The sequence below is a fragment of the Ascaphus truei genome, chromosome 9, assembly GCF_040206685.1.
Source record: "Ascaphus truei isolate aAscTru1 chromosome 9, aAscTru1.hap1, whole genome shotgun sequence".
Taxonomy (NCBI): Eukaryota; Metazoa; Chordata; class Amphibia; order Anura; family Ascaphidae; genus Ascaphus; species Ascaphus truei.
This window is the reverse complement of record NC_134491.1, coordinates 25,917,855-25,940,928: the sequence shown is the minus strand read 5'-3', so window position 1 is coordinate 25,940,928 and position 23,074 is coordinate 25,917,855.

The following is a 23,074-nucleotide window of genomic DNA, read 5'->3' as shown; positions in this document are numbered from 1 at the left end:
GTCCCCTCCCAGGGGAGGGCGGGACATGCAGGTGACACTGTACCTTGTACTGCATGTGTCCGCGCAGCACAGTATAGCTATACGAGAATTCCTACATACGAATAATGAACACACTGCACTGTATAATGATGCAGAGTATCGCTATACACAGATAATCAGCAAGCTGCACTGAGTAATGATACTATCTATATACTGATAATGGAAATGCTGCACTGCATAGGCATACTGTGTCTCTATACACTGATAATTAACACGCTGCTCTTTATAATGATACTGGGTATTTCCATACACTGATAGTGAGCACACGGTGCTGTATAATGATGCTGAGTATCTATACACTTAAAATGAACATGCAACGCTTTATAATGCTGTTGAGTATCTCTTTACACTGATAATCAACATACTGCTCTGTATAATGATACCGAGTATATACGGATAATGAATGTGCTGCACTATATAATGCAGCGTATATATACACTGATAATGAATACACTATGATTTATAATGATGCTGAATATTTGATAATGAACATGCTGCACTGTATAATGATGCTGAGTATCTATACACTGATGATGAACATGCTGCAATGTGTAATGATGGTGAGTACTGGATCTCAAATACACTGAGAATAAACACGCTGCACTGTATAAATATGCTGAGTATCTATGCACTGTTCTAGAGAGCCCCAAACTGATTAAGTGGAGGGATGGCATGACTACATGACAGGGGTCACCTCTTAATGGTTGTTCAGTGTTACCGGGTGTTGAATGTTAGGCATGGTATGTATGGCTACACTTGGCTTGATACAGCCTCTCCAGATACAGCAAACCACGTAGAGAAACATGGCTGTGAGGAGGAGATCTCCATCTGTGAGAAGGACTGCAGGCCTGTGGAATAAAACATCCTTTCCATATTTACTTATTTGGTATATCCCTGTATATCGTCCCTTTCTAAAAAGATGTCCAACCATTTTTTGAAGATATCTATTGTATCTGCCATCACAGTCTCCATGGGTAATTAATTCCACATTTTAACTGCCCTTACTGTAAAGAACCCTCTCCTTTGTTGCTGGTGAAATCTCCTTTCCTCCAACCTAAAGGGATGACCCCGTGTCCTTTGTACTGCCCTTGGGATGAATAGTTCCTTTGAAAGATCCTTGTATTGTCCCCGAATATATTTGTATATAGTTATCATATCCCCCCTTAGATGCCTCTTTTCGAATGTAAATAAATCTAATTTAGTTAGCCTTCTACTCATAAATCAGATTCTCCACCCCCTTTTATTAATTTGGTGGCTCTTCTCTGCACTTTCAATAGTTCTGTCCTGGAACAGGATTGATTATATGTTTTTTTCTGCTCTCAGCAATCCCCAGTTTAAGTTGCCACATCGTTGTAACTAGTATAACTTATTTCCCTCCCTGTTTTGCCTGTTGCCTAGCAACTACTGCACAGACCCCTGTTGGTTCTCCCAGCAACACTTGTTGTATGTGTAGTTCTGACTATATCCTGTTTGTACAGACTAGCACACTTCCTTTTAGATCTAGCAGTCTGTGAGTACACATCTTTTACTTCCTCTCCCAAGGCATTATTAATTTACCTTCCCCCCACAGGTGCCACCCCTGTACTTTTGCCAATACAACTGCAGAAGATAGAAAAACTTTGTGTGTACTTAAAGGGGATCTGTCTGACCCTACCCCTTTGTTACAAGGGGCTGGAGGGCCATAACAAGTTCCATAATGTATTTTCTATGAAGTGGTGCCCAAAATTGTACTCCATTTCAAGATGTGGTCTTACTAATGCTTTATATATAAAGGGGCATAATTATGTTTACTTCCCTGCCCGTTTAATGCAAGATAAGATCTTGTTTGCTTTTGAAGGTAATGCATGACTTTGGGCACTATTGCTAAGCCTTGCTGTCTACAAGCACTCCTAAATCCTTCACCAAGGATTCCCCCAATGTATCCTCATTTAATTTGTTAATTGCCTGTTTATTCTTGTTTCCCAAATGCATAACCTTACATGTACCTATATTAAACCTTATCTGCCATTTAGCTGCCAAAGTTTCCAGTCTTTCCAAGTCCTTCTGGAGAGAAATTACATCCTGCTCTGATTCTGCTACTGTACCTTACAAAATGTAGTCTCATCAGCAAAGATGGAGACTTGGGTCTATATGCCAACCATGTCATTAATAAACAAGTTAAAAAGCAGGGATCCCAATATCGATTCCTGAGGTACTCCACTCACAACTTTAGCCCAACCTGAAAAAGTTAAATTTATTACAACTATCTGTTGTCTATCCTTCAACCAGTTTTCAATCCAGGTGCAGATATTTTGACAGAGTCCGATTTTGCTTTATTTTGTACATTAACCTCTTGTGTGGAACTGTATCAAAAGCCTTTGCAAAAAAAAAGTAGACCACATCAACTGCATTACCCTGTACTAAATTCCTACTTACCTCCTCAAAGAAACTAATAAGATTAGTTTGGCACGATTCTTTATAAATCCATGCTGACTATTACTAATAATTTTGTTTTCCATTAGGTATTCCTGAATATTATCCCATACTAAACCTTCAAATAGCTTCCCCACTATTGAGTTTAGGCTTACAGGTCTGTAATTCCCAATTTTGATCTCTCTTTTTAAATATAGGCACCATGTCTGCTTTAGGCCAATCTTGTGGTACTGAGCCTGTGGAAATGAGGTCCTTGAATATTAAATGTAATGGTTTGGCTATTACTGAGCTCAACTCCTTAAGAACTCTTGGATGTATGCCATCGGGGCCAGGTTCATGGACTGTTCATGTCCAGTTTTTACTATGATTACCAATGCTGGTAGCACGAGTACAAACCAAGATGAATAGTTATCCACTCTGCTGTGCACCACCTCTCTCACCTTGGGATCTACAATAATCATGTGTTTTATACCTCTGCTTTTTCCTTTTCTCCAATAATTTGACTGCCCATCTCATACTGAACGGGTCTTAAATTGTCATTTTTTCAAATGAGATCATGTTATGATCACTGTTACCCAAATGTTTCCGGACCTTAATATTTGTTATTACATCTACATTCTTTGATATTATAAAATCCAGTAATTGTCTTTTAAGTACCCCCAAAAACCTGTTTCCTTTTGTTGTAATGCTAATCTCGTTTCCCCAGTCTATGTCTGGATAATTAAAATCACCCATTATACAAGCATGACCTAGTTTTGACGCATTCTTCATTTGCAAAAGCATTTTGGCTTCCTCAAGCTCACAGATATTTGGTGGGTTATAGCAAATCCCTACAAACCGTTTATTTGTACTTTTACCTCCACTGCTAATTTCTATCCACAAGGTCTCTACATTCTCATCATTCCCCTCATCAACATCTTCCCTTATAATAGGTTTAAGATCCAGTTTAACATATAAACATAATCCACCTCCTCTTCTATTTACTTGATCCTTCTGAAAAAGGGATTAACCCTCTAGATTAACTGAGCAGTCATGAGTTTCATCCCACCATGTTTCAGTAATGCCTATGATATCATACTGCTCCCTTGTAGCGATTTAATTCAAGCTAATCCATTTTAGTCCATATTATCATTGAATATGGGTGTCTCTTCTTGCCAAACTCCCACTTGCCACCATTCTACCTCAATGACCTCAACTATTTCCCCATCCCTATCTATTCTATCCACTACAAATTCCACCCTCCTGGCCCACACCCTGGATTACTCAAAAGACTTGCACTATCTACTGAATGTTGGTGGAGAACTCTGAAAACCAGCACACCAAGCACCACTCATTCTAATGGCCAACATCACAAGTTTACAGCTTGTAAACAACAACTCAAATTTCTATCTATACTGTTACTCTCTTTAGCAGATGATATTGAACTTAACCCAGGCCCTCCCTTTTCAACTCTGTGCCATACCCCTGAGAATACCCATTTCAAATTTCAAAAAGGTCTATATAAATATACAGAGCCTGCTGCCCAAACTGGATGAACAAAGGGCATAGTGCCTTATATATAAACCCAACGCCACCATTCTCACAGAAACATAGCTAACTCCTAAAACCCTCGATGCAACCATCGCCAATCAGGGATACTCCATTTTCTAGGAAAGACAGGTCAAAGAGAGGAGGAGGGGTGTTATTTTATATTGCAGACACCTTACAATGTGTGCTGCTAACTTGCCCCCAAGCCCACTGTCCTTTGAACTCACAGTTGGCAAAATCTGCCTACCCTTTTCTAAACCCGTTCTTATTGCTGGCATCTACCGCCCCCCTAAAGCCCCACCAATCCCTGATTGATATCATCCAGTTTCTTGGCTCATTTTCCTCTCTGAATGAGAAGAGTGAGCTGCTAGTTATTGGCGCCTCCCCTGCCTTACCTTCTCCATTGGCCACCCCCCTCCGTACCTCGACGCCGCTGGGTCATGTGATGTCACATCACGTGACCCGCGTCGTCATTTGAAGTCACGTTACCATAGCAACCGTAACGTCACATGACCCCACGGCGTCATTTGACGCCACGTTGCCATGGTCACGCATGCTGAAGCCGGCAGAATCCCAGTAAGTAGAGGTCGCAGAGGTCTTGCGCGATCCCCTGGCAGAGCATGGGAACTCTGCCACCCCCCCACAAAAAAAATCTCATGCCCCTGAGTTTGTGCACCGCTGACTTAACCTAAAGCAACTAATTTCCCAACCCACACGCAAAAATTTCAAATCTCTGAATGCTTAAGGGCTAAAAGGTAAAAGAGACAAGAGATAACAATCAGCCATGATCAGGATTCTACCTAAAAAAACGGAGGCCACAGTTCCCATATCTTATAGAATTTATCTAACTTTTGATTAAGTTGAGCTGAAAGCTTTTCCATTAATTTAACTTTATTCACTCTTTTAATTATTGTATGTCTCGATGGTACATTTATATTCTTCCACGCCGCTGCTATAGAGCAACGTGCTGCTGTAAGAACAATAGAGATAATTTTTCTCATCTTATTAGATACCTCTTCAACAGGCTTTGCTAATAAATACGTTAGTGGGTCTAGAGGGATTCTCGTATCTGTAATTTCCTGTAACATAATCTGGATCTTTGTCCAAAACTTTTGAATCTGTGGACATGACCACCATATATGTACCATATCTCCTCTCAGGCCACATCCTCTCCAGCATAAATCTGATGTGCCTGGGGAAATCTGGCTCAGCCTACTCGGGATTAGGTACCATTAAAATAACATTTTGTATATATTTTCCTTCGTTATCGGGCAAATTGAAGTTTTCGCTGCCGATTCCCAGATATCCTCCCAGGTTTCCCTATCTATTTCTACATTGAGATCTTCAGCCCATTTTAACATATAATTATGATTCTGAGGAGTTGTTACTAGAATTAATTCCTCATATATTCTCGAGATCAACCCCTTTTGATACGCACCTTTTTTACAAAGTCTTTCAAATTTTGTTAAATCAGGAAATTTCTCTTACTGTAATAATTTCAACAAATAATGTCTAATTTGAAGAGAACTAAAAATTGGAATATCATGTGTTTGATATTTTATTTGTATCTCCTTAAATGTCATTGGTTTCCCTTCTACTACCAAGTCATTTACCGTTGTAATATTAGCTCTCTGAATTGTTTGAATGTTTTTTTGCCCACCATGGTCTAAACTCAAGATTATTAAATATAGGCGTTAATAACGATGGAGTTGAATTTAGTGAATATTCTGTTTTGTTTTTAGACCAAGTTTCCCATGTACAGTACATCTCATCGATCCTAATTTAAACTTCTCCACATATCTTTCCTCTTTTAACCCAGTCCATAGGACTGACGTCAGTGAAAGTGGACTCACATAAATTGACTCAATCCCAGCCAGCACGTAGTTGCCGGGTCGTGGTTCCACATCACCACTTGTTTCAATTGGGCCGCCTGATAGTATTTGATGATGTCTGGGACTCCCATGCTCCCGCCTCCTCTGTGAGCTAACATTACCGACCTTGCCACTCTTGGTCTTTTTTCTTTCCAAATAAATTGGAAAATTCTATTTGGGATATTTTTATATTTTTAAGTTCAATTAATGGGACTTTTATTGGGATTGTCTGAAACAAATATAATAGTTTTGGCAAAATATTCATTTTTACTGAGGCAATTCTGCCTATCCAAGATATCTGGAAGCTACAGTATTCCATCTTTGAAGATCTGCTTTAATTTTTTAAAATAGGGGTGGATAGTTGCTTTTGTATAAATCTTGATATGATTTTGCTATATTAATTCCTAAATATTTAATATGTTTGGAATTCCGTTTATATTTAACATTTCTTTGTAAATGTGACATCTCAGGTATTGTCAAATTTAAATTTAAAGCTTCTGACTTGTCATTATTGATTTTATATTCAGAAACTTTTCCAAATTCGGTTAGTTGATATTGAAGATTGGGTATGGAGATTAATGGATTAGATAAGAACAATATTATATCATCTGCAAAAATAGATATTTTATCATTTATATCTCCTATCTGAATTCCTTTAATATTTATATCTTCTCTAATTGTAGACACTAGGGGCTCAATTGTTAATGCAAAGAGAAGCGGGGACAGGGGGCAACCCTGTCTGGTCCCATTTTTTATTTCAATGGGTACTGAGTCTCCTACTGGAAGTTTAACATAGACAGTTGGTGATCTATAAAGAGCTCTAACACCCTCTAGAAATGGGCCTGAAAATCCAAATTTTAACATTGTTTGATCAAGAAATATCCATTTTATTCTATCAAATGCTTTTTCTGCATCTAAACTTAATAGTATAGCTTTTGTATTAGTCAGATGAACATGGTCAATTATATTTATAACTTTTCTAGTGTTATCAGAGTCTTGCCTATCTTTGATGAAGCCTACCTGGTCTTTATGAATGAGACCTGGGAGTATTGAAGACAATCTATTTGCTAGAATTTTACTATACATTTTTAAATCTGAGTTTAGTAAAGAAATAGGTCTGTAACTTCCACATTGGAGCGGTCTCTTTCTTCTTTATGTGTGATAGCCAAATTAGCTGTAGACATCGAGAGGGGGATAGGGGCCCCTTCCACGAATTAGTTGAATGTCTCAAGAATATACGGGGACAAAACCTTTATGGATTTTTTATAGTATAAATTTGAAAAACCGTCTGGGCCTGGAGTTTTATTTGTTTTTAGTAATTTTATACGTCAAAGAGTTCTTCCTGAGAAATTCACATATTTAGAATTTGAGATTCTTCCTCTGTTAAGACCGGTAGTTTACACCTACTTAAATATTTAGTTAATGCCTCAGAACCTGTATGGACATTTTGATTAGAATTTAGATTATAAAGTTTATTATAAAATTTTGAAAATTCTTGAGCTATTTCTTTTTCAATATATGTTGTTGATCCTGCTTTTGTACGAATTACTGGGATTTGAGATTGAACTCTCAGACCTCTTAGTTTGCAGGCAAACAATCTATCTGCTTTATTTCCTTTATCATAATATCTTTGATTTGTCCACTTTAGTGCTCTCTCTACTTCATCAATTTGGTTTTGTTTTAGGTCCATTCTGTTTTTTTCTAATATTTGGAATAACTTTTTCGTAGGTTTATTTTTATGTTGTTGCTCTAGTAAAGCTAATTTGTCAGATATTTCTTTATATAATTTTTGTTTCTCCCTTTTTTTATATGTCGCAATAGATATAAAATCTCCCCTAATTGATGCCTTGTGTGCTTCCCACAAAATTGCCGGGGTAGTCACAGAACCTGTGTTTAATTCAAAATATTCCGACAACTTTTGTTTGATCATACTCTCTATTTCTTTAGAATTTAACAGAGAGTCATTCAATTTCCAAGAATACTTATAATTTTTTCCAAATGGTAAAGAAAGCACCAACTCAATAGGAGCATGGTCAGACCAAGATATAGATTCTATATTTGTCTGTGAGGATGCCTGGAGAATATTTTTAGTACCCAGAAAATAATCAATCCTCGAGTAAGTCTGACGTGGAGCTGAGAAAAAAGTATAATCCCTCTGACCTTGATGTTGGGTTCTCCAAATATCTGTAAGCGCAAAGCTTTTTATTATTTCCCTGAATTTTTGGGGATTTTTGGGGGGTTTGTTTAGAGTGATCAGCTCCAAGTGATATAGATTTATCTAAGTCTCGGTTCTAGACTACGTTCATATCTCCTGCTACAATTATGGAAGATAAAGTCTGTTGGTCAAGTGTATATAACACATCATTCAAGAATTCTGTTTGGGAATCATTAGGAGCATATATATTAAGTAGAGATAGCTGAATTCCTGACAGAGACCCTTGCACTAATAAGTATCTTCCTTCTGGGTCTGTAGTAACCTTACTAACTGCAAATGGGGTATTATTTTTAAATAAAATAGCTACTCTTCTCTTTTTTGTAGTATATGACGCATAGTATGCCTGAGGAAATATTTGGTTGAATGTATTTGGAGGGGTATTAGTATTAAAATGAGTTTCCTGTAGAAACCGGATGTCTCCTTTAGTTTTTTTGAGTGCTTGTAATGCTAATCTCATTTTTTTGTTTGAATTTAAGCCTTTAACGTTTATTGATACTATTTTTATTGAGGTTATATTGGCCATAACTCTATTTTATTGACAATAAAGGTATGATTAACCACTTTCCCAAGGTGGTCAGTTCGGCTCTGATCAACTTCATCCCAGGGGGCTGAGAAGGGGGGTGGGTTGGAAAGGGATATAGAAAGGGGAGTGAAAAAGAATGGGTTTATCAAAGAAAACCCTAATGTGCATTCCATGATCACTTATGTGATCGGGAATGTGGGCTTATTTCCCTTTGGAGTCAACTCTGAGTACTCCACCCGACAGGCACTCAGAAATCCCATCCCGAACCCTCTATCTTTTCTACTGTTTTATTTAACTTGAATCATTTGTTGGCCTTCTGCTCTTTTGCTCCTTGTGGTATCTGATTTCAGGTGTGTTAGACCCCACCATGGATGGGAGTGTCATGATAATATCATGTGATATTAAGTCTTTTAGTCAATCTGGCGCTTCAGGGGTTAATGTAGCCAGGGTTTCGTTTAAAAAATACAATATATTGGGTTTATGATAGGCTAAGACGCTTCCTGTCAGCCTCAAAGAAAACAAAACATTCTTGAATGAATACTAGTTGGAGGATTTTATTAAAAATGAGAATATCATGTGATGTCATCTACTGAGATATATATTCGACATCGTGACAAAAAAGACAAATCAAACCATACCACACACGTCCGGTCTATCAGGTAATAAAGGACAGATATCAATTTGTCAGTCAGATTTAGGCATAAGACGGTCATAATTTGTCTAGTTACATCTGTCATAATCGCCTGAATCTATTGATATGACTCACGTGTGTTTAAGTATTAGAGAAAAGGAAGTTATGAGTGTGTTTATATATTGAGGAAAAAACTTAAATGTTGTTTGTTAGGTTTTTTTTTTTACATTGTCGTTAAACTGTGAAACTAGCATCTGATTTATGACAGGGGTGGGCTTATATTGTTACAATGGGGAAAAATAGTACATAAGACTTAACAAGGTATTACAGTATGCAAATCAGAATTCAACAGAGCTGTGTTTTGGACCAAACACTTGAACTTTCATATTTTTACGGCAGTCACCTCTCTGGGGGGAAAACCTATGGTGATGTAATGTATATGGATTTATGTTTTATCCTGTTATTTTAAGAAATTGTCCTACATTTACTGTAATTGTATGTTCTTGTAAGTATCCTTTTCTGTAATCTGAAGCACTGTATTTGTATATATATTAAATAATTCTTTAATAAGTGATGGTTTGGGGCTCTGAATGAACTGTTGCACGCTTTGGAGAGAGTACCTTTTTGGACACATTTTGCTACAACAGATTTATGTGTGTTAAGTGCATAGTTTTTCTATAATAAACAGGGACCTGAGACCCTGGCAGATATATATTAATGACATATTATGCATATTTCTTGGGTGGTGGCAGTGGATAGATCTGATTGCAATTGCGTGAGGGGTTAATATTAACTCATTGAAAGTACCTTGCATAGGAGAAAGGTGTGTTGGCTAGAGTTGCTGTGTGTATTAACCCTGGTTGCATAACTAAATATTGTGCTCACGTGTGTCGTACGTGACAAATGGTGGCATACCGTAGCAGTGGGATATGATTTGTTAATATCAGAGCTTTTTAGTGGTTTGCATTTATGCCTGTGGGAGAAATGAAACAGTAAAAAGTGACTGACCTGTATGAGTCTTGTGAGAGATCACAGCTCAGTTCCCCATAGCTATTGCTCAGTGCTATTTTTATAAAACATACTAGCAGACAGTTTTGTGCTCTTCCCCTCTTGTTTTTCTTTGCTATTTCTTTATTTTGAGTAAGTGTAGTGAATATGGCTGCTTTATACCAATGCCAGACGAAAGAGGCGCTGATGACTCAGTGTGATGAGCGTGATCTCCAAAGTCTGGGTAAAAATAAAGAAGAGCTGATACAAATCTTGCTGGAAAATGATAGAGAGCAAGATGCTACACTGAGCCAGGACGACAACGGTACTGAAACTGAGTGTGGCTTAGCCCTGGAAATTGCCCACAAGTCAAGGAACACAGGACTGTCATATTCTGAAGACGCCAGCAGTTTGTAGCCTGCCAATGCCCTGGATGTAAACTTACAAACTACACTCAAGTATCCGGGACCAGTAGATGATTCACTGTGTTTGCAGTTCATCACCCAGTTCCAAGAGCTTGGGTTGAGAGAGAAAGACAAGCTTTAGAACACGAAGCAGCGAGGTATGCTACAGAACGCAAAGCAGCGAGATATCCTGCAGAACGTGCAGCACAAAGAGTTAGGCAAGCAGCTACAGAAGCGAGGTATGCTGCAGAATGCTAGGATGTAAGGGAAAGACACGCTGCGGACCTAAGGTACCAACTGGAACTTGCCAAGCTCCAGAGGGCATCGCCAGCACCAAGCAGCAGAGGTTCCAGCCCTTCCAACCCCTGTATGGACCATTTCCCAGTAGTCCTGCTACCCAAAAAAGATGGGACCACCAGATTCTGCGTTGACTATAGGGGACTAAACCTAGCGACTTTGTTTGACGCATACGCCATGCTCAGGATAGATGAGCTGGTAGACCAGCTGGCAGGTGCCAGCTACTTGAATATTATGGACTTGAGCAAAGGGTACTGGCAAATCCCCATGATGCCAGAGGGTCAAGAACGGTCCGCATTTATTTATAAAATGTGCTATTAGGAAGTAATACATTGAGAGTTACCTCTCGTTTTCAAGTATGTCCTGGGCACAGAGTTATAACATTACATGGTTACATTAAATGAACAGAGGTTATACTGTACAGTTAATTCACAGACATTTCATGGACAGATAGGGTTGGAAAATTGGGTACAGGGGATAAAAGGGCTGGTGAGTTTCAGATTCAAATAGAGAAGCTTTAACATCACCAAACATCAGCGAATGGCAGCAAACGGCTCGCATCCTTTAGCTGCCTTCAGCTGCACCAAAGAGTGTCCACCTTTGGAGCGACGCAGATGTACACTGAAGGGGTTCATATTGAATGCAGCTTTGTATTCAAAATCCTTTGTCTTCCTGGCTTATTAACATTTCAGTGGGTAGTTTATCACCCGGTTGGTTTATATGAGTTTTATGTCATGTCCTTTGGGAGGAAATATACCCCTGCCACCTTCCAGCGACTCGTGAATCACCTGTTAGAAGAGCTAGAAGGAAGAACTGTAGCTTATCTGGATGATTTTGTAATATTTAGCCATTCCTGGGAGGAGAATCTCAAACACTTGGCAGAGGTACTCATTTGCATAAAAGCAGCAGGGCTAACCATAAAACCAGTGTTTAAAGTGCCAGATGGGTATGACTGAGGTACAGTACCTAGGGCACTGATTATGGGTTGGGACCCTGCGCCCAGAGCCTAGCAAGGTGGACACCATTACTGCTTAGCCCACCCCTAAGACTAAGAAATAGGTGATGCCCTGTTTAGGGACTGCTGGGTACTACAGAAAGTTTGTCCCTCACTATATTACCCTGGCAAAACCTCTGATGGACCTGACAAAAAGGAAACTACCCCTACTGGTGACATGGACTCCTGACTGTGAGTAGGTCTTCAATTTCCTGAAAACCTCCCTCATTAACTCCACTTACAGGTCCCTGACTTCAATAGGAGGTTTGTAGTACAGACAGAAGCTTCTAACTTTGGGCTACGAGCCATCTTCACCCAGGTAGATGGCCAGGGTAAGGAGCACCCAGTTGTGTACCTGACTAGGAAACTGTTGCCTAGGGAAGTAGCATATGCCACAGTAGAAAAGGAATGTCTTGCCATTGTGTGGGCCCTGCAGAATATGCAGTCCTACCTGTACCAGAATAGTTTTGCAGTAATTAACGACCACAACCCCCTGAGTTGGTTAAACAGAGTGGCTGAGGAGAATGGGAAGTTACTGAGATGGAGCCTAACTCTCCAACAATACACTTTCCAGGTCCATCACAGGAGAGGTAAAGAACATGGTAATGCTGATGGCTTGTCATGCCAAGGCAAAGGTAATAGTCATGTGAGCCCGGAGAATGGCTTGTAGCTCATTTTGAGGAGGGAGGTGTCATGATAATATCATGATATATTAAGTCTTTTAGACAATCTGGTGTATCAGGGGTTAATGTAGCTACGGTTTGATTTAAAAAATACAATATATTGGGTTTATGATAGGTAAAGACACTTCAGGGGTCTGTGCAGACTTACAAAGAGGCCTTAATAGGGAGGGCTATCACTAAAAGGGATATACAGTATGTGTCATTTAGAGCACCATAAACAATAGCCAAGTACATTTATGTCAGCCTTAAAGAAAACTAAACATTCTTGATTGATTATTGGTGCATTCCAGAGATAGGTAACACACAGGTCATGCCTTAGTTGGAGGACTTTATTAAAAATGAGAATATCTCTACTGAGATACATATTCAGCATTGTGGCAAAAAAGACAAATCAAACCATACCACACATGTCCAGTCTAGCAGGTAATAAGGGGCAGATATCAATTTGTCACACAGATCTAGACATAAGACAGTCATAATTAGTCTTGTTACGTCTGTCATAATCGCTTGAATCTATTGATATGACTCACATGTGTATTAGACATAGGAAGTTATGAGTGTGTTTATATATTGAGGAAAAAACTTAAACATTGTTTGTTAGGGTTTTGTTTACTCTGTTGTAAAATCGTGAACCTCCCATCTGATTTATGACAGAGTTAGGCTTATATTGTTTCAATGGGGAAAAATAGTACATAAGACTTAACAAGGTATTATGAAAATTAGAGTTCACCAAAGGTGTGTTTTGGACCAAACACTTGAATGTTCATATTTTATGCCAGTGACATCTCTGGGGGAAAACCTATGACATATTTTACCCTGGCAGATGTATATTAATTAAAAAAAATTTGCATATTTCTCGGATGGTGGCAGTGGATAGATCTGATTGCAATTGCGTTAGTGGTTAATATTAACTCATTGAAAGTATCTTGCACATGAGAAAAGTTGGCTAGAGTAGCCATGTGTATTAACCCTGGTTGCATATCTCAGTCACATGCTCACAGGTGCGCCGTACATGTCAGGATGTTATCTGTATTTTCTGTATTATTCAGTGTGTTTCCTATGATATTGTAGGTGCAGTAGTATAGGTAGATTCTTACTGTTTGCTCTTCTGTTTGGGTTTCTGTTTTACAGAGTCTGTTCTGGTTTCCTTCTTATTTTATTTTTTACTCTTTAGTAATCTTTGTTTTAATGCAGAGTTCTTTCATTGCTTTTTGTTGTTTGTTTTTTCTTGAAAGAATATGGGCCTCATGCTATAAACAGAGATAAGCCCCTAATCGCCAAAAAAGCCTAAAGTGATTCAGTAAGCCCAGATAAGCTGGCGATAAGAGCAAAAATCGCCAATTTTTTTGCCTGGAGAACAAACTTGCCAAACGTGCGGCGATAAGCCACTAATCGCTAGCTTCTCAAACTCGCTCAATTCTAGTAGCCCTGATCATCTTATCAAGGCTGATCACTGCTATAGAATGGAGATTTCCTCTCCAAAAAGTCCCACCACAAAAAGTTGGCAAGAAGGTGGTGAGAAGCTGCCGATGAGCAGCGAGACGGCACTTAGAAAAAAAATGCATTTTTCCTACATCTGATTGATGTTGGGAAACTCCGGCGCTGATATCCATTAATATCACCCCCGGAGACCCCCGGCATGAATCAGATGCATTTAAAATGCATTTACATGCAACTTCATTACGTTAGGGGCTAACCGCTAAGGAAATGAAGGGGTTAACCACCAGTGCCATGCTTATTGTGGGTAGCGGGGGTGAGTGAAGGCATTATTTGGTCCTTGGTGGGTGCTAAGGCCTTGCGGGGGGCTTGCGAGTGGACTTAACCCCTTCATTAACCCCTCCCACTACCCACCCGGTAGGCCTAAACACCCATCCTTGGGGCTAATACCCCCTTCACCCACCACCGCTACCCACAATACAAAAAAATACACACAACAGCCCTACTAGCCACCTCCTAGGCCACCAAAAACCATTGCAATATTTAATAAACAACAATACATAAACCACCCACCATCTGTGCCCCCCCCATAAAACCATTATTTATTTTTTTACACACAGGATTAATACCACAGGCCGGTGGGGGTCTGCAGGGCACCCTTGGGGGGTTCCCACAGGTGTCTGGGGGCCCACAGGTGGTCCTCGCTAGGCTCCGTGAGCATCCAGATGGTCCCTGCGGGTGTCCATGGGCCCCAACGGGTTGCATGGGTAGTCCCCGCGGGTGTCTGGGGGTCCCCGGGTCATCCCCACAGGTGTCTGGGGCCCTCAGGTGGTTCCCACGGGTGTCTGTGGGCCCTTAGGTGGTCTCTGCGGGTGTCTGGTCCTGCAGGTGTCCAGGGGTCCTCAGGTGGTCCCCGTTGGCGTCCGTGGGTCCTCGGGTGGTCCCCGTGGGTCCCCGCTGGCCTGCGGTACCATTCCTGTATTTAAAAAAACAGAGACATGGCCTACATTTCAATAAATACACCCCCCCCACCAAACACATACAGTAATGTGCAAAATAACTATTATCCAGGTATGGATAATAGATTATTTGCCCATTATTAAACACATTAGCCAGCCAGCATAAATAAAGTAAATAAAAACCATTCTACTTACCCCTGCCAACATGAAGGGCGTCCTCGTCAGCATACTGCAGGACCATGTCCTCCGATGGCACAACAATACATAAAAAAATTCAATCTAATGGCCTCTAACCCCTTGATCACCTTAGCGGTTAATTACCGCTATATTAATTAAGGGGGTTACCCACCCGGGAGGCTTAATTACCCACCCTGGACCCACTATACCCACTCTGTACTCACTATACCCACTCTGTACCCATTGAGTGGCATAGTAGTACATCATACCCATATAATATGGGCATGATAAGCTACTATAGCAGTCAATGGTCACACTAATTCATGCTTTTGTATGTCAAAAATACACAAGAATAAAACAGATACAACAAGCACCTAAACACCTAAACACCCAGGAACACAAATTAAAAGCACTAGCCAACCAAGCAATTAACTAAATAAAACCACTAGCCCGTCAATTAAAGAAATAAAACCACTAGGCATTCAATAAAATAATTAAAACTTCTATGCAATCAATTACATAAATCATACCACTAGCCAAAAAATACATGTAATACCTAAAAGCTGTAACCAACACAACAATTAATTCATACAACTACTAGGCAACACATTAATTAAAACCAGAAGCCACCAAAATACATCATTAAATAAAATCGCTATCCAATCTGTAAAAAGAAAAAAACAAGCCATCAAAATTCAAATCAATGTAATCTAAACAATAAAACAGCATAGAAAATAAAACTGTCAATAGAAGAAATTAAATGCATTTGCCAAAAAAAGCATTGGCTCCCACTGTATTCATCTGTACCATAAACAGGCACAGATTAATACATTAGCAGTTTTGCGGCTGGCAATACATGCCGAAATCAGTCCCAGGACTTTCGTGAGTACGTACCAGTCAAGGAAAAGGGCTCCTAGAGAGGTCATTTTTGTGAATTTCGTTTAGAGGATAGATATATTCGTTAGCCCCGTTCCCAGTAAATGTGTTAACCCTGTAAATTGTGTTACATTGTGTGTATGTCTTTTCCTGAAATAAATTACAATTTATTTTACCGCCATGCTTTGCTCAATCAATGATTCCGGTATAAAAAGGTGTTAATAAAATAACAACGCCCTCATTCTTTTCTCAGCCGGCCACAAGCGGAAATCTTCCACCACCAGCCATGGACGAACCCATGCAATTGGGACTCACCCGCTTGTCCACCGTTGAGAGTCAGCATAGACGCCGCTCCGGACTATGTGTATACTGTGGTAATAGCGGACACTTAGTTGCTACCTGCCCTTTGAAGCCGGGAAATGCCACAGCCCAGGGAAAGCCGGGAGGACCACACTGGGAACCATCTCTTCTCCTCCCAAACTTCCGTCCAGGGTCTACATCTCCATCGTACTATGCGGGAACACCTTCAGGACTACCACATGGACCTTCCTGGACTCCGGGTCAGGTGGCAACTTCATTGACCAGAGATTTGCAGAGAGGAACAAAATACCCCTAACAGATAAGGATCGTCCCGTAGGCCTCAAAGCAATCGATGGCCGTCCACTCCAACACACCTTCATCACTCTACAAACTAGACCTCTCTTCTTGCAGGCCAATGGAGGTCATTCCGAGATCATACAACTAGATGTCATTCACACCCCCTCCGTGGACATCATCCTAGGACTACCATGGCTCCAGCTACATAACCCCCAAATCGATTGGACGGGAGCCTGGCCTATCCGTTGGAACATCCAGTGTCAAGGGAGGTGCCTGACTCCTTCCAAAGGTCTAGCAGGAGTGCTACTGCCGGAATCAGGGAATCAGCTGCCTGACATCTACACAGAGTTCCGGGACGTCTTCGATAAGAGATAGGCCAAAGAACTACCACCCCATCGTCCCTACGACTGTCCTATAAATCTTCTGCCGGCGCCACTCTTCCCAGGGGGTGCTCTTATCCTCTGTCCTCACCAGAGACCAAGGTGATGAGACAGTACATTCAAGAGAATCTTCAGAGGGGCTTCATCCGAAAGTCTTCTTCACCCGCAGGTGCGGGGTTCTTTTTCATAAAGAAGAAAGATGGGTCCCTCAGGCCGTGCATTGAGTACCGGGGGCTCAACAAAATAACAGTTAAAAAACGCTATCCCCTGCCCTTAATCTCAGAGCTGTTTGACAGGCTCCGAGGGGCCACCATCTTCACCAAGCAGGACCTGCGGGGAGCATACAACTTGATAAGAATCCGTCAGGGGGACGAGTGGAAGACGGCCTTCAACACTCGGGACGAGCACTATGAACATTTGGTGATGCCCTTCGCTCTGCAATGCACCCGCAGTCTTGCAAGATTTCGTGCATGAGATCTTCCGGGACCTACTCGACCAACACATGGTCGTGTATCTAGACGAAATCCTGATCTTTTCCAAAAGTACTTCTGAGAACATGGAACACGTGAAACAAGTCCTCCAAAGACTACGAGCTGATCACCTCTTCGCCAAACCGGAGAAGTGCCAGTTTCACAAGACCTTAACTACCTTCTTGGGATACATCATATCCAACACAGGACTTGCCATGGATCCAGCCAAGGTTAAAGCAATCATAGACTGGCCACGTCCTCTATCCCTCAAGGCTGTGCAGAGATTCCTCGGGTTCACAAACTACTACCGGAGATGTATCCAAGGTTTCTCTTCAGTGGTGGTGCCCATTACGGCCTTGACCCAAAAGGGAGCCGATCCAGCCCAGTGGCCTCCTGAAGCCACCAGAGCTTTCAAAAAGCTAAAAATGGCCATTATCTTGGCACCTATATTGGTGCACCCGGACCCGGCACTGTCCTTTACCCTTGAAGTAGACGCTTCAGATGTCGGAGCAGGGGCAGTATTTTCCCAGAGGAGAAATCCTCAAACCAGGCTTCACCCATGCGCATTCTTTTCGAAAATAAATTCTGCCGTCGAGAGGAACTACGATGTGGGAAATCGGGAACTCCTTGCCATTAAGATGGCTTTAGAAGAATGTAGACACCTAATCGAAGGTACAGAGACTGCCATCACCATCCTGACCGACCACAAGAACCTACTTTATATTGAAGGTGCGTGTCGCTTGGGGTCACGCAGGCATGATGGTCCTTGTTTTTCACCTGTTTCAATTTTATCATATCTTACCTTCCCGGTTCCAAGAATGTAAAGGCAGACACGCTCTCTCAGCAAGTTCTGGTGGAGGTTAAATCGGAGGATCACCAGGAGACTATACTTCCCCCGGCCTGTATCCTCTCAGCCAACATCTTTGGCGCTCTACCAGACATCACAAGGGCACAGAGCAGCATCCCAGAGGGTCTTGGGGTACAAGAGTGATGCCTGTTCACTCCTCCCACCTTCAACAGACAAGTAATGGAATGGGGCCACGATCCTAAAATGGCGGGCCATCCCGGTACTTGGTGGACAATCGACCTCCTGGAATGCACCTTCTGGTGGCCTGGTATGCGTAAGGACATCAGGAACTTTGTGTCGTCTTGTGTCATCTGCACCCAGAACAAGACGCCCCGCAACAGACCCCCAGGTCTTCTTCAGCCCCTTCCTATCCCGGATCGGCCTTGGACCCATCTATCAATGGATTTCATTGTGGAACTGCCCAAATCCAAGGGGATGGATACTATTCTAGTGGTAATAGACCTCTTCTCGAAACAAGCGCATTTTATTCCACTCAGGGGTCTACCCTTAGCCGCCAGACTGTCCAAAATATTCATAAAGGACATCTTCCGACTTCACGGAACACCGCAAGTCATCATATCTGACCGAGGCTTGCAGTTTGTCTCCAAGTACTGGAGGGCTTTCTGCCAAAAATTAGACATCAAACGACATTTTTCTTCCGGCTACCACCCACAGACCAACGGACAAACGGAGAGAACCAATCAATCGCTTGAGCCGTTTATCCGCTGTTTTATCTTGGACGCCCAGGACAATTGGGCGGATCTGCTGCCATGGGCAGAATTTGCGCACAACAACTTGCACAACGAATCCACTCAACAATCTCCCTTCTTCATCAATTATGGTTTTTACCCCTCCACTCTTCCTTCCTCAGTTCCTAGTTCGGGGGTCCCTGCCGCAGAAAACAGGATCCAATACCTCCAGAAGTCCTGGGAGAAAATTCAAAGAAACATGAGACATGCCGTCTTCCTACAAAAGAAACAGGCTGATTGTCATCGCCGGGAAATTCCTACCTACACTCCAGGACAAAAAGTCTGTCTGTCAGTCTGTCAATGACAAATATTCACCTTTAAGTATCCTCGCCCAACCTGGCGTCTAGGTTCATTGGACCTTTCTCCATCCTAGAAAAAGTCAACCCGGTCGCCTACCGGTTGAGACTACCCCTGACGATGAGAATCCCACCAGTATTCCACATTTCACTCTTGAAACCCTTCTTACCTGATCCCCAATCTTCCGTCCAGTACGTTGTACATTGGAGGGGATTCGGACCCGAAGAGCGGGATTGGATCCCTCTAGAACAAGTACATGCTCCCCGGATCACCCGGAATTTTCACCACAGGTATCTGGCAAAACCAACCCGGGGTCGCCCTGAGGTCTCCCCTGAAGAGGGGGGTACTGTCAGGGTCGCGCATGGATCACGCCCGCCCCCCCCCCCCCAGCATGTCACGCCAGCCATCCGGGGATGCACGTGGACTCCCGCCTGCGTGCGCACACCAGCGCAGCAAACAACCCTCCCAGACGTGCGCCTGCAACGACACCAAAGAGCACAACCATGGTGGTGGCGCGCCCGCTGCACGCCACGCTCTCCCCGCACGTGCAGGCTGCTCAGTGGCTAATGTCGGGACCACCCTCAGCTGTGCCACACCTGAGCTGCATGTAACTTCCTCCTATCGGCTTTCTATCTACATCTAGAGCATTCCCCCTGCCTCATTTTCATTGGTTCCCTTCCCTACATATACCCACTCAGCCCTCTTCTTGTTGCTGAGCATAAACCATTGTTTATGCACTGTGCTTATTGCAGCCTGAGTTTGCCTGTATCAGAACCTTGTTTTGATCACTGTTGTGACCCCTGCCTGCACCTGACCCGTCTCTTCTATATCCCTCGCCTTCAGCTCGTATTTGGGTTCCCGCTATTTCCGCTCCTCGACCACGGCTTACGGACAACGACTACTCTTCTCTCTCCAACCACGGCAAGTACCCCGACCTACCTACTGTACACTCTCCTACCCTGACCCGGCTTCTTGTCCCTGACTCTGCTATCCGGACCTGGCCCCGTGGTTGTAGGGCGGCGGTCATATACATCCCCACCCCGGCCCCGTGGTCTAGTCCAGGTTGTAGTGAGCGTCCGTGACACCCTGTTATACTGTACACGGTGTATATTGATATCAAACATGGATATAAGCTGATTTTAATTGTCTCACTGGAAGATTATAATTAGGTGTCAGTAATCAGTTGGAACACTGCCAATATACTGCCTTTAGCCGCTTCATCCACTGCTCTGATATTGATCTCTCAGACCTACCCTGGACTAGATTTAATATTCTTTCTTTTACATAGTTATATTTTGTCCACCTTTTTTATTGCATTATCTATTAAAGTTTCATTTGAATTTTGCCCATTGCTCTTGATCGCGAGTGCAACATTGCAGAGCCTGTCCCTTTTCTGTATTTGATTATTCCAAAATCCTGCATTCACCTTGATCTAACACAACCAATTTCCCTTTACGCTGAGCAGGAGTTGTTCTTTGTACTATTTATGTTCTATCTTGACTATGTGGTTTGCAATATGTGGGGTGAACCACTTGCCCTCTAACTGTTAGAATTCTAGTACATATTTGCAATAAACACCTAGGTTTGGAATCTCATAATGTTTCATTACATTTTTTTTAAATGTCATAATTCTGACCCTTCCAGCTTGTTATGTCTGGGGATTGAACAAGCCCAAATGTATTAGAGGGCGGTAATAGAATTACTGCACTTGTCCAAAGAGAATCCTTTTGGAATCACCGTTTCTGTACAATGCAACCCAAAGGGCTTAATGTCGAATTTGATGTTAATGCTATTTTAGTCTAAACAGTGATTATCCTCCTTTTCGTATGCAGTGATTATCCTCCTTTTCGTATGCAGTGATTATCCTCCTTTTCGTATGCAGTGATTATCCTCCTTTTCGTATGCAGTGTTTATCCTCCTTTTCATATGCTCCTACCTTCTATGTCGTTTTTATTGCTGTTGGAAGCTTTTCACGTTATTTTGTGTATGTACTGTACATAAGATCCAATAGACTATGTAAAAATTTTCTACCTAGGAACCAATTATAATGATAGATTTTAAATATGTATTGTGATATTGAAAGACTTTTTAATTTTTTTTTTTTTATATTTTTAATCAATCTACTTTTACATTTGTATATTTGCCTCTAGCCATATTTCCTAAACTTAATTACAATACCCTCGCAATTTTGCTTATATAGCTTCCTTCACTTTGGCTTTAGTTATTTCCCTTTACAGATATATCCCAGAGTCATATCTAGTTAATATGGAGTCTGTGTGATTTTATGTATACGATTAGCTAATCCTTTTTGGATTTAATATGTTAATAATGTTTCAATTATTTTTGGAAGCCTATAAGATTTTGAGTATTAGTAATGATTTTTTTCTTATTTTAGAAGCCCAGTTCTGTGTATGATTAATCCTTTTATCTGATTATGTAATTTTTTAGTGAATATTTCCGCATTGCGTGCGTCATGATGTTGATTGTATCTTTCGTACTATACAAGGGGAAAACTCTCAACACTCAACATAGCCCCTGAGGAAACTATATGAGTGAAACGCGTATGGCTACAGCATGTGGAGCTTTCCGTGTGGAGACATCAACTGGGATTCCTGCTCTCATCCCCATATGTTGGCATCATACCTGGAAGAGACGTCACGATTGTCCGGATAGGAGGAGAGAGAGCCTCGGGGTCCTTTGCTGCAGCAATTCAAGCGCTCCGTCTCTGACCCTATGTGGTCATAACGCTTTCTTGTCATCTCCGCTTGTGAGTGTATTATTTTTCATTCCTATTTTGCATAAAACTATATTGCACCATATTTGCTTTTTTTCGTTTTATGTAATGGGAGCCCCTGCTATACTCCGGAATGTCTACTGAAGATGTCAAGTCTCCTCAAAATGAGTTTAAATAACCTAACTGCTTGAATATCTCGCACTCCATGTGAGTGAGATAACTTACACCCGTCCTATAATATTAGAAGTGATTTAAAACAGGGTTGCAGTATATTTTTTCTTGCTGTTTTCCAATTCACATATCCCTTGGGACACTTTGCGCTCCAGATCCTGTTCTTCTCCTTATGAGGAGAGACTAGCTAAAAAAGATTTGTTTACATTAGAAAAGAGGCATCTACGAGGGGATATAACTACAGCTCAACCCCGTTATAGCACGATCCGCTGTATATACAAATATTCCTGGACAATACAAGGCGTATTCAAAATAACTATTCATCCCAAGGGATGTACAAACAACACAGGGTCATCCCTTTAGGTTGGAGGAAAGGTGATTTCACCAGTAACAAAGGAAAGGGTTCTTTACAGTAAGGGCAGTTAAAATGTGGAATTCATTACCCATGGAGACTGTGATGGCAGATACAATAGATATCTTCAAAAAAAGGTTGGACATCTTTTTAAAATGGAAAGGTATACAGTGATATACCAAATAAGTAAACATGGAAAGGATGTTGATCCAGGGAGTGATCTGATTGCCAATATTTGAGTCAGGAAGGAATTTACCTATCTCCCTATGAGATATTATTGGATGATATTTCACCGGGGTTTTTTTGTTTGCCTTCCTCTAGATCAATATAATGTAAATACAAATAAAGGATAAGTATCTGTCGTCCAAACTTAGCATACAGTGGGTTGAACTTGATGGGCATATGTCTTTTTTCAACCTCATCTACTATGTAACTTCTGTATGTA